This window comes from Thermobia domestica, chromosome 11 (assembly GCF_964235325.1).
Source record: "Thermobia domestica chromosome 11, izTheDome1.hap1.1, whole genome shotgun sequence".
Lineage (NCBI taxonomy): Eukaryota > Metazoa > Arthropoda > Insecta > Zygentoma > Lepismatidae > Thermobia > Thermobia domestica.
The window spans coordinates 196,708,057-196,721,866 of record NC_137464.1 but is presented as its reverse complement, the minus strand read 5'-3'; the positions used below and the strand labels follow the sequence as shown (position 1 = coordinate 196,721,866).

At 34.3% G+C, this 13,810-nt stretch overlaps 1 protein-coding gene across 1 annotated transcript in view; it reads left to right on the top strand.

Moving 5' to 3' along the window:
• The first annotated feature begins 670 nt into the window (after window positions 1-670).
• The window catches only part of LOC145664643 (protein singed-like), a 33,340-nt gene continuing 20,200 nt past the window's right edge, over window positions 671-13,810 (top strand). Inside the window, exon 1 of the mRNA XM_081731476.1 lies at window positions 671-864. The gene's annotated coding sequence lies outside the window, so the exon portion shown is untranslated. The remainder of the gene's footprint in view (window positions 865-13,810) is intronic.

The following is a 13,810-nucleotide window of genomic DNA, read 5'->3' as shown; positions in this document are numbered from 1 at the left end:
AATCTAAAATTTAATTTCGTCATTTTATTGTCCTAAGTTCAATTCTTATGTTCCCCCCTCCCAAAATTCTAAATCTGAAACAGACAGTAAAATGTTTCTCAAAACGATACAGATTGAAAATTACATTGATTTCAGAAAATTATGTTCATATAAACTGCTGCTCCGAGAAGAAATAATATACCTAGGTATGTATAATCATTTAAAAATGACAAAAAAAAAAAAAAAGAAAAATACAAAAAAAAAAAAAAACAATTGAAATAGACATTGAATGAATATTATTTGTCTTTAGAAAGAAAATGATTTGTATCAGTAAAGAATTTTGAAGCGTGCAGCTATGTCCAACTGTCCGGAAAGTTTCCGCCTTGGGAGCTTCCGATGTTCCGACCACTGACGATGGATAGCGTAACAATTTCTTCTTTTCTTTCTTGATGAAAGAAGAAGAAGCAAACAGAAGGGAAATAAAGAGAAAGAGGGGCAATTTCAAGTCCTCCCCTCCTCCCTGCTGCCATGTGGGTGCACTGTTACATATCAACAGCCAACCGTTCCGCGATGGAAGTTATCACTCTTTTGGATTTTTTAATTACTGTGTCCCTAATTAGCGCCATCTTGCCCTCGGATTCCACATTTCATAAGCGAACTAGGGCTCTCTCTCACATGTGCCGTGACAGGTCGGCGAAAGGGGAGGAGGGGAGGCAGCTTCCGCAACTATATAGTCACAGACACGTATGCATTGTATTTGTGTTTTGTGAGTTTCATTCGTAGTGACATCAAGTATATTATATAGTAGAGTTAGTGCATTGTATCGTATAAGTGAACAAAACACCAGTTTCTACTTGTGAAATCTTTTGGAAATAATCCCCAAAGGTGAGGTATTCTTCGTATTTTGGTTGTTCTTCGTTATTTGTGTGTGATTACGATTGATGATATATTTTTTTTTCTTAAAAAAGTGATTGTGTTGTGGACTATTGTTGTGAAGTATGGAAATAGCATATTTAAAAGACGTCATCTAACTGAGATGCCACTGATCTGTGTCATAATAAAATAACCTCTTAATGGAAGGGGACTGGACCTGGAAGAAATACAGAAAAGAAAAAGATCGTTTAATATTCTATAATCGGGCAATGGTCAAATGGAATCTGAAATGATCAAGAGGAAACGTGTTTTTTGTGCATATAGTGTGAGATCTGGACGTTATCATCCATAGTTTTACTTCGCTTCGGCATTTGGAACCATGTTCTTACCCAAAATAGGAAACCAAGAATTTTCTATGAAACTGTAGAAACATCTACGAAACAATACAGTTCACATACACATGTATGACATTTTTGAGACCATGTGTCACAAGAAACAAAATCTAAACTCTTAAGTGTTAAGTCTTATTTGTAGAAATAGGACAGGTTAGCCCAGATACAACGTTGTTTGTAGAAATAGGACAGGTTAGCCCACATGAACGTTGTTTGGAGAAATAGGACAGGTTAGCCCAGATACAACGTTGTCGAATCTTTCATTACAAAGAACATATAACTACACTGAAAAGAATGAGGCTAGAAAACTGCTCCAACAATTTTAACAAGATACGAACTCTCACCATTTATCTAGTTAGTTGAAGAGCAATTATATAAATTTCGTTTAACATCATAGTTAAGATTAAAAAAATAAAGATATTAAATAATCTGGAGCTAATTTTAAATTATAATTACTAAATTTCATTACGTGTCATGTGCTAGTCATAGCTTAGAATACATTTTTCAAAATTTTGTACGCTGTGGCACAATTTTGTTAAAGATTCAATTTCGCGGCACAATCAGAATGAGAAAAAATTTAATTTTTAATTTGTGCCAACGTCAAATGTTTTTTTTTTTTTTTTTTCAAAGTAGAGGCTTGACAGCATAGACTAGAATCATACAGGATTCTTTCCTATTATAAATGGTATTCCTATCAGCATTGGTATCTTGAATATCGATTTCCAAAGCACGTGAAACATGTTTTCAATATTCTTGTTTTACAAAACTACAATACAGTAAAAGAAAAAGAAAAGAAAAAAAGATAAAACAAGCTAGATTTGTTTTACATAATAGATACCAGCAACCAATACTTCACCTTGTAAAAAATTGTAACTTGATTTTGCCTCTTTATTTGAACAAAATTGTGTTTCGCGTCACAGTTTTAAATTACGCATCGCATTCCTATCACGACGTGCCTTTCGAGAAATACCGGTTCAGAACAATATATCAATTTCCAATAATTGACAAGTGAGATGACATAATGAGGCTTCCTTTGTAAAGATAATCAAAATTATCCTTATTTTTTTATTGCTGATTATGAACAACCAGAAAGAGAATAATCTGGTACTCTTATGATTACTAAGTTTTAAAATACTTTGTAAATAAGGCCTACTGTCGATTTTTTCCCCGTTTATACTGTATCTCATCTTTCAAATATCTTAATATACTCAGTTCGGTTTCTTAGATTTGGTTTTATTACTTTTTTTTTATAGTGGTAGAAACTCGTTGACAACCAGAACAACAACAAAAAATCAACAAAACTTGTCAGCTCTTCCTGTAAGAAATAAGTAATTAACGAAATCCTGTGCGAACATCGGATATACATATAAATGTTTGACAAATTAAGTCAAAACAACATTAATCAGGTTAAACTTACCAAACTAGTATCGTGTTTCTGTTCAAATATCATAGTTGTAATGAGAAAGAGAGAGAGTGAGGAACTTGATTCATTGTAACATCTGGAACTTGTCCATGATCAACTATGGAAACAAAGTTAAGAACGAAGAAAGAAAAAAAAAAGTTTGTTTCTTTCCCTGGCAAATGTCAATACATTTAAATTTACGTAGTTTAAGCTAAGCAATCGTTCAAGAATCTTCAACTTTGTAGTTTTTAAGATACGTCACTAAGTCTATTCCTGTCAAATAAAGTAACTGGTCACAATAACCGATAGTGAAGTAATCAGAAACGTTAATCGGGTACGGAATTACTGCGTCCTTAACTGCTTAAGAGTCCGACATACTAAAAATAATACAAAATTTACCATTTTTCTTTTCATTATTTTTCATAAGTGAAAGGAGATATTGAAACGCAACTTGCTACAATCATAGCTAATGTTATTCTGCAACAGAAAATATGAATCGAAAGTGTTTCAGTGTTTTCAGTGTTTCTAAAATGACATTTCCCCAAAACCTAAGTTAAGGCAGTGACTAGAGGAACGAATTCAACTGCATTTGATTAGTATTATGTTGTTTCCGTATTCTGTAAACTACTTTTTAAATAACATTATTATTTAATTTTAATAACTGTATGTTGAAACTATTTTGTTTATTACAAATTAAATACAAACATTATTTAAAAAGTAGTTCATAGAATTCCAAGACAACATGATACGTAATCAAATGCAGTTGAGTTCGTTCCTCTACTCGCTGCCTTAATTTAGAATTTGGGGGAAACGTTATTCTGACAACACTGTAATTTCTATGGATGGCAACAGGTTCATATTTGCTGTTGTAGAATAGCATTATCTACGATTGTGTAACTTGCATTTCATTATCTCCTTTCACTTATGAAAAACAAGCAAAAAAATTTTGCATTATTTTTACTATATCAGGCTCTTAAGGGTCAGAAAACAAGGGCTTCGAAGAATTTAATAAGTTATTGAGTTTTTATTTAATGAGAGGCAAGTTACAATCCAGCATCGTCAGTCAGGGCCTTTACAACAACGCTAGAAGAGCTTAGTGATGTAAAATTAATTTAAAATTAAGATTTAGCACTATTTCATAAATATGTTTTTATACGGAAATCGTACCGGAGATACTTACATACTAACCGTAAACTGAAATGACGAAAGTATCGCTAAGAAAGACTCCGGTAATTTAGAATATTTTTATTCTAAATTACTGCGATATAGTCCGACTGTTAACTAGTGTGAAAATTAGTAAGCTATGTTTAAGAAAGAAAAAAGAAAACTTTTCTTACATTAGTATTTGCTAAATATAAAGTGTTTTTTTAATTCCCATATAAAAAAAAATGAATAAACGTTTACCGGACACATTTCACTTCCTAAGCGTTCAATCTTCCCGGAAATGCAGAAAGCACTTTTCTGTTGCATTACTTGAACATGCAAATATTAACAATATTCTTTAACGCTTGATGACGGTCAATAAACTCATTCTTTTAGCATTATAATAGACTGTTTATCCTAGATTAGTATTAATGAAGACTGTAAAGATATGCTCAGTGCGAATTTAGGGTAAGAGGATTCCTTAAGTACGGAGTGAATGACTAATTAAGATAAGAGAGAAGTAAATGGAAGTGAAAAGTTAAATTTTATTGCATTTTCGTTTTCTTATAAACAAGAAGATACATTGAGCATCCGTGCAAAACCACTCAAAAGAATGCCTTTCAAGTGTTTCGTACAATACAATGCCCTCTTGATACACAGTGAATAATAATAATAATAATAATAATAATAATAATAATAATAATAATAATAATAATAATAATAATAATAATAATAATAATAATTTAGAGGGGGCTCAGTAGCTCACTAGTAGAATATTCACCTCTGGCTCGATCGGAGTCCATTTGAGTTTTTGGAGGACGTGTCCGTGGGTTTTCTCGATGTTCTCCTGTTTCCTTCTACATTCTCATTTCACCAAGCCTTTTGTAATCGTTTAATTTTTTAAATTAACTGATTCTTTTTGTGAGGATGTGATGGCTCAATGGTAGAAAGCTCACCTCTGGTGCTTGGGGTTTCTGGTTCGGTCCCGGCTCCCGCCAAGAGGGCTTTGTGGTGGACAACTCACCGTGCGCGTGGGTTTTCTAGAGATTCTCCCGTTTCCTTCTACTTTCTTCATTCCACCATAATCACCTAGTTCATTATCATCGTTTCCTTTAGCCTTGGTGCATAATCGTGGAACGTTAAACTAAACTAAAAATAAAAGTATATCCTTTAATCTAAAGAGCATTACCATGGGACCTTAAATTAAAAATTTCATCTCTCTCTATCTCTCTCTTTTTTTGTTTGTTTGTCATCTATCTGATTTCTAACAATGTAATTTCTTCTCAAGTAATGTGGTGGACAAACACCGTGTAAGTGGGTTTTCTCAGATTCTTCCAATTTCTCCCACTTTCTTCATTCCACCATTTCATTCATTTCTCATAATCACCGTCTCTTTTAGCTTAACCGGCATAACCGTGGGACGTAGAACTTAAAGATTTCGTTTCATTTTCTTCTCAAATAATTTCCCAAGTTTTTTCTTCTTTTTTAATAACCTCTAATATCATTTTCTACTTAAATTTTGCTAACCACATCTCATTGATTTTTTTTAGTTTCACTCAGTTAATGCTCTCTATTCTTATCCTTTATCTCTATTTTATCTATGAGGGTACTCGGTCGGAAAAAAGCTTCTGTAGGCCAGACACTCTGAGAGAAGTTTTCCTGGTAGTGCAGGAGAAATACGGAAATATAGGGTGATACCTAGAACAAATTGGAACAGAAGAGATAGTTGGGCACAATATACTAATATGCTTCCCCTATAACATACACAAAATCCGCCAAAATCCGTTCACGGGAAATGTCCAAAAACGTCGACCGAATATAACCGTCGAGATGCTCCTCAATTTCCTTAGATATAATTATACAATTGCTATTATTTAATTGTAACAGCATTTAGATTATTACAAACTCGTAAATTTTATTCACCTAATGAATCAGTATTTAGATTTAGCTCTTTGAAAGCAAAATTGTTGAGTTTACCAGTTTATAGTCAAATGGACATAAACAGAATGAGTATATAGTTATGAACTTTTATTTTCGTTTACATACCAGTAAATTAGTGGTGGAGTTTCAAGACTTAAGCTGATCTTTTAATGAACAGAACTTACTTTTCTACGTAATATACAAAAATAGGCTGATCACAAAAGAAAAAAAGAAAAAAAAACTCCCAAACAAATTAATAAAACGTTACTTGAACTTGCCCCTCTATTCAATGTCTGAGTCTTCCACATCACTTTCTCTCAGCTGTTCTTGAGGACAGTTTTCACACTCTGTTTCTTGGCATTGGCCACATACATCACTGCAATGTAAACCAACGCTTCTGCAAGTACAATGCAAGCTTACACAATTTTTAGTGCATTTACAACGGATAATAGATAACAAAGAACTCGGTGCTGGGGGTAAATCACTCAGAACTGGATAGTATTGATTATCACTCAACTTCCACCCCCATGAACATGGATTTTCACCTGTATGCTCTTCTTTCCACACAAGTGTCTGATAATAACATCTAAATGAATGGTATTTAAGTGCTGAATCTGTTGGAGGTAGAAGCTCTGGTTTTACAAAACGCTTAGATGATGAAACTTTTTCCTTAAAGATACGAGTTCTAAACATTTGTACTGTTTCATTTTTCTTGCCACGCATGAACATCAAAAGTGCTTGTTGCCCAGCATTTTCTACTTCCTTTTGCGATTTGTTCTTTGTGCAGAAAGTTTTGGCAATTTGTCTTAAATCACTATACTGTAGAAACTTGTTATATGCTGTGGTTTTGCCAAGAGCATAGATATGCGATGTACTGTCACAGCCTATGAAAGAATGTAAGAAAAGTAGGCATTCACATACTTCTTTTCCTAGCACATCCTGAATGGAATGTATATCATACACTTGAGTTTCACTTTTTTTGCGATTGACGTCACTCCGAAATTCTAATGAGAAGTCACTATTAGAAGCATAATATAAAAGAAGCACGAGCAGATCAGTATCTTCTCCTACAACTATTGTATTTGAATGTTTTGAGGATTGAACTGATTCCTTGACAATAGTTACATCAGCATCACCGTCCGCTATGATAACTCTACAACCTCTTTCAATCAACTTATTGGATATGAGTTTGATCATTTGTGATTTATTCTCAGAAATCTGAAGAAACTTTTCTTTGCTGCCTATGAATGTAGTATTCTGTGTGAATTTAACCAATGGGCTGAATCGTGACTTCATGCCTCTTCTCCGATGTTCACAATCTTTGATTGAAGGAGTAGTAGCTTCATAACCATCAAACACTATAGTAGCTTTCCCATAATTCCTGATCGTAAATTCTGCATATGTTGTTGCTATAGTGTCAAAGGTGTCAAGGGCCTTCCAAGGTATTCTATAAAGCAGTGAACCGCCATCAAGGATATATTTTTTACTTTGCGCATGGGTTTGTAAGAATGTCTCTATCTGAGACGTTTTATTCGATGTATTTTGTAACTTATTTCTAACATGTACATTTATTGCATGAGCTAGCTGAGATTTTTGTCCTTTTCGCAGGAGATTTGGTGATTCAAACAGGGATAGTGGGAAAGCACAGAGTTCGTACTGTAGAACATGTTCAAGATCCATTTCAGTATTGGTAGCAGCTACGATAAACCGCTGGAACAAAAGAGCAGGATCTATGGCAATTTTCTCCTTTTCGTCAATTGTAACTTTTTCGTGTGAACTTAGAGTAACAGCTTTATCTCTTCGAATTGAATAAGAAAACACAAGCTTCCCAGCGAGTTTTTCAACAATTTTGTTCCCTACTTCTTTTAGAGCATGAACGTTTACTACCTTTTCATCAACTGTGACCCCAGTTACGATGTTCCTAAGCGATGGATCTGTAGTGAAAGGAGAGAACTGCTGAAGAAATTCAAGTATCTTTCTACCATCAGATCTATCTTGCAGAATCCTTGATGTATGTATTTCTCTGTGCTGTTCGCTTCTTGATGGTGCGATTCTTGCTAGATTCTGAACAACCATGCTGTACTCACAAGTTGTTGGCATTGAAAGTACCCAAATTGCTCGCTGAAGTTCTGTTAATCCACTTCCTCTTGTGAGACCGCCAGTAGTCTTTAGTGACCTCATCAAGATTTGTTCAATAGCTAGATCACATCCAAGGCCACACCATGAAGTACCTGTCCTATATACAACAAATTCTCCCTTTAGAAATGCATTGTATACATGTAATTGCTTCTCAGAAAGTTTCAGCATTTCCTGTAAGTACAGATGGACAGATTTCAGATAGTTAGTATGACCTGCTGCTCCAATTATTGGTAGACATTCCTGAACAGCTTCCAAGTGCACCAACCACGAGCCACTTCTGTCTGCTTGTACCAGCTTACGCATTGTACTTATCATTGACTGATATTCTACCCACAACTTACTTGTCAATGAGGTTTCACATAAATCACACTTTTTCCGTTTCAGCAAGTTTTGAAGTCTAGATAGAGTTTCGGACTTTTCGATTTCATGTATGGGCCTTGTATTTGATATAAGCTCTTCATATAAGTTTAAAATACTTGCACCAATTTCAGATTTTGATTCTTCCCCTTGTTCATTCAACACTTCAGCAAGTAGCAGAGAAGTCAAAGAACAGTCAATTAACATGTAACCTCGGAAAGCTCTTGAGACAGCTTTGCCAGTCATCACGTGTCTCACAGTATTTTCTCCATGAACAACTTGGAAAATGCAATTTAGACCAGAACCTTCCATTAATGTGCCAATCGCACCTATGATATTCATTAACAAGTGAAACGACCCCAACATCAATACTGTGTCCGCAAATTCAGTTTTGTATCTACTATCATTCACGATAATCGACGCTTTCCAGAATAATGGCTGGTCAAAGGTGATCACTGGGGTGAGCTTATGAACTCTACATAAATTGCCAATGTATGTCAAAGTAGACAGAATACAGTTCATGTTACTTGGTGACATATCTATGATGGGAAGTATCACTACAGAAGATTTCTTAACCTCGCCTGAAATGCGAATTCCTTTAATTGTTCCTGACCAGTTTGGGGTACGTGGATTGAGATGCCACGCTGCCTTCCATAAGATGTCTATTTTTGAGGTTTTCTCTTGGAGCTTAGGTAATTCTTCAAACAATAAACATGACGATATGTTGGTCTTGATAAACTCACACATGTTAACTGTTGCCATTTCTTTCACGTCGTCATCTGAAATATTCTTTCGTGGAATTAGTCGTGTCTGTCTTTTATTGCTTGGTGTTATTGAAGCCATCATTCTCATGCCATGGAATGTATCTTGACCTCTTAAAGTTTGCATGTTATGATGAACATTATCTGCCGCAAATATAACTGTTTCATTTCCATTTAGTTCAAGTAATTTTTCTCCTGTTGCTACCGCTGCATTCCGTTCAAACTTTTTGACTTCATCGTACGAGGAGCAGAACCCAAAACGGTGTAATACATCAACAAGGAGTCGTCAACGATAATGGGTATGTAGCCAAATTGCGAGTGTTAATTGTAATGGAGCTAATACAGTTCTAGGCCTACAGGCTTGTATTATGCATTGACCAACAGTAGCAATCTTCAACTCATTATCTCCAGTAAATATTTTAAACAGAAGTATTTGTAGGCTTTGAGGCAAAAAATCCTGAATGTTCTCAGTATTTATGCTGCTAGCAGGAGGGTAAAATTTTTTGTTATCAACGTTCATTGTTCTTATATCACTTACTATAAGTCTTGCTGCTGTTTCAATAATTCTTATCTTCTCATTTTCATCATCCACACAGCGGTTTCTTTCGTAATGATCTCTTATGATTGACTTCACAGATTCCCTAATAAGTACAATGTCCTTATTACCTTCCATCTCACAAATATATATATATATTCTCCAAAGTGATCAATCAATTTAGATTTCATGTACTTAGGAGAGTATGCTTTTTCACTAGAATCCTTTAAATGTTCTTCCATCAATGCCACTAAATCTCGTACAGTAAACTGATTATCCTGATGTTCTTCTAAGAAAATACATACTTTGAGAAATGCTTCTGTTAATTTCTCATTTTGTGGTCTTCCAGGTACTACTACTTTTTTGCTCGCAGCATCTGTCTTTTTTCTATATGAGTAAGGAATATACTTACCGGATCGGAAATTAGAACTACAAGTATTGTGATATACACAGTCTGCGGCAAAAAGATCATTGCTGCAATATTCTAAGCGTCCTTGTACTTCAAGAGACCAATCATCTTCCCGTTTAACACAAATATCACTTATTGTTTTAGAGAAATTGTGTGTTTTCACAGTAAAGCACTCTGATTTAGGTAAATGCTTAAAATCAACAACTTGTCCACAGAATATACAATCAGTCTGGCTGTTGAAAGCTCCCCCACTTGTACGACATCGTTTCTTAACTGCAGGTTCCACATCATCAGAAGAATTTCTTAAATATCTTTCAATGTCTTTTTTATCCGTAAAACGTTTGCGGCAGGAGGCGTGAACAAAACTATTATCTGAGGCATTGATAGTCAATCCTCGTAATTTAGCAGCCCTATTAATTCCTTCAGCACCTTTTTTTGTTAACTGAAATAGTTTGTCTGCTTGTTCTTCACTTTCACATACAATACAAACATTTGTAATTGGCTCCATTTCTTAAGTGGTTTGGAATAACTTAGTAATTTGGATTTCTCAGTGATCTACTTTTTATTAATTTTTATTGATACCTGAAACACAACAAAACACAAAAATTAATTATTATAATGACTTTATTTAAATGAAATGCAACATAATGTATCACATTATATAGAAAAAAGCAAAATAAGCAAAGAAAATTAGCTTTAACCCGGATTTCTTTACTATAGAAAATTATAATTGAGCCACTCCCAAATGTTGTCTCTTTCCGCGGCAGTCATTTTGAAAATGGCGAAAATAAATATGTTCCCGTGACTGGATTTTGGCGGATTTTTAGTATGTTGCAATTTAGCATGTTATAGTTAATATACAACACCAGTCGTCTATGTTCCAATTTGTTCTGGGTTAAATGCTAATTCTCCTGCACTATGGGTTTTCCTCATCCATACCAGGCAAATGCCGGGATGGTACCTTACATACAGGTTCCAGGCAGCTTTCTTCCTTCCCCAATCTTTTCTTCTTTTCCTTTCCTCGTATAGTGCAATCGCCGAGAGGCATCATCCCTTATATACGAGACGAGCTCACATGACAATAGATTATGAAAGCCCAGATATCTAATTTCTAATCCTAATTTATTTCTATTTTTTCTTATCTGTAATTTAAAAAACTGAGAAAAAAGGAAATCACACACTCGTAGTCTAGGGTTTTACGTCTCATTCACACTTTAGACTAGACCTTTACATTAGTAACATTATATAAGTAGGTAAAACTAAACATGTTCTATATTTTCCCTCTAATTTTTATAGTAGATACAGTTCACTTCACTCTAATTACTATTACTTTCGTCTTTCCAACTTTTGGTTTCATCCCATTTCCTTCACTATTTTCCCTCAAATTTTCTAACGTTTTATAAATTTTCTTTCCATATTTCAGTGTTGGGTTTATCTGCAATGCGATTACACGTAACTCTTCTACGTACTTGTACCTACCGAAATTTCCTCTTCAGTAGATAGATATTTTTTAAAAGTCTTCTGACTAGGTATTGAATAAGGTGGGTGAAGGGAAACACTTATCAAACTTCTTTTCCAATTACATTTTGTTCTTTCTTCTTATATTCTAACTCTTCCTTTATAGTCCAAAAATGTCTGGATCTTTAATCTAAAGAGTTATCAATCTTTCCCAACCTTCTTCGGCAATCGTATCAAAATATATTAGTTTACTCGGTCAAAAACATTTCCTAAACAATATATATATATATATCTTCTTTGTCTCCAAATGGCGTTTGTTCTGTTCCATAACTTAAACTGATTCTTATCTATTTCTTCTAGCCTCTAAAGATATGAAATTACATACAAAGTTGTTCACAGATTTCGACCATATCAGTTGCAATATAACTAGAACTTCATATTGACGTATTTAAGTATAGTATTTCTTGGCTTTATCTGAACTGAAATTCCGTCATTGTGTTAAAATTAAACTTTCTGACGTTACAGTTACTAAAGAGCTATGGCAAGACACACAGCTTTTAGTTGGGACATATTAGAAGAAAACATAACCGTTGTTTCTAGCTTTCTATTCCGAAGTATCAGTACCCCTTAATTTATATTGTGTCCCGATTACATTATGACAGTAGGTTAACATTAAACATGGTGTCTACAGTGGAGTCAAAACCATACGATTGTACCTAAAATTAGCAGAGCAAACTCACCTCGCTTTATGCAGAAAATTGTATTGCAATATACATCGCTGTTTTGAGTCACTTTATGTTTTATATCTAACCTCCTGAAAAAAGTAGCTGGTGAACAACAAAACAAAGCATTGTCCTGAATCATGACGTTTGAAGTTTGAATCCCAATCAGAAACTCTGAAACTGCATTTTGGTAATACATAACGAATAAAAAGTGGGACATTTTTTCTGATTGAAATGACCTTAACCATCACACCACAAAAAAAAAAAAAAAAAAAGTTTATGAAAGAAATCTTGAACGTTTGTTATGAGTCTATTAAGGATCTTCTCTAACCTCACCTTCACTTTTCTGAATTTTAGTGAGTAACATCAAAGTAATGGAGAATATAAAGAAATGTAGAAAGTGACCCAAGTATTTCTGCAAAATTGTGTTAACTAATAACTGCTTCCAAATCTTTTGTTATAGACCAGAAGTTTGATGCGCAGTTAGTGGCGTCAAAATTCCTGGGAATCCAAATTTATATATTACGATGGACAAACTTTGACCCCCTGAAAATTATGTGTATGCAGCCCGCGACAAGATCCCTAATCTGAAGAATAAGGCATTGGCTATCACTGTAGTTTTTAATAAATTATATTGGCCCATCTAAAGTATTTTCTTTCTTCTTTGGGTCCCTTCTGAAATAAGTTTACTCATCACTGAAGGTCTTAGTTCATGTAATGGCAATTCGCAGGCAATATCTGGCTCATATTCTAAAGTTGTTCAGGTTTGTCATTGTCCTTAGCTTATTCATTTTTTTAAAGTGAATATGTGTTTAGCGAGGAGCTTGTAGTAACAAAGTTCTGGAATCAGTGTCGTACGCAAGATGGGGTTTCGGGGATTATCCTCCCTTGAACAAGGTGTTATCCAAAAATAATATTTACCATATTAAAAGATAGGTATAGATGAACTTGGGATCCGTACGAATATATGAGTACACGACTGGACGTAACTATTTATTTCCTTACTATATGAGGCATATACCTAATGCGTTAATGGTAAAATAAGGTTTGGTAATCATTAAAACGTCTTACTATTTTTTTTCCAAATCTTAACACGTAATTATCCATAAAACTAAAATAATTAAGAAAAGTATTTTAAAATTTGACACGATTTGTGGCCTGACTACTAATTGATTTATAAATGGAGGTATCTCGTTTCGATGCGATACCCTTAATTACTCCAACGATATTAAAGGCAACTTCTTGGTACCTATCTCCTACGACACTTTCTTCACGCGTGTCTGTCTTTGCACAACACATTTTAAATATGTAGATGGGCATACTGTATACTATAAATAGGAATTATAGTACTTTAAATACCTGTTTTTCCTGATTACTTGATTTTACTTCCGAGTTTTAGGAGGATTTGAAGCTCAGTTGAGGAGCATGCTTCTACAAATAAAACACAAAGCAGACCAGACTAATTCAGCGACACCTCATTTCTGTTATTTTTTTTCACTTGTATTTGTTCCTTCTTCTTCTTCTTCTCTTCCCGTGTAGATACGTAATAACCTAAGGAGGGAACACAAAGTCAATTTGTATTCAAACGTTATTCGTTTTCCTTTTCTTGTTCGATCTGCATATAAGATCACCATCCTCATCATAGGTATTCTGCCATCGTTGAGAGGATACTCGCCCTAAATTCAGAAGCTTCCATACCTAGCAGTTATAGTCTTGATCT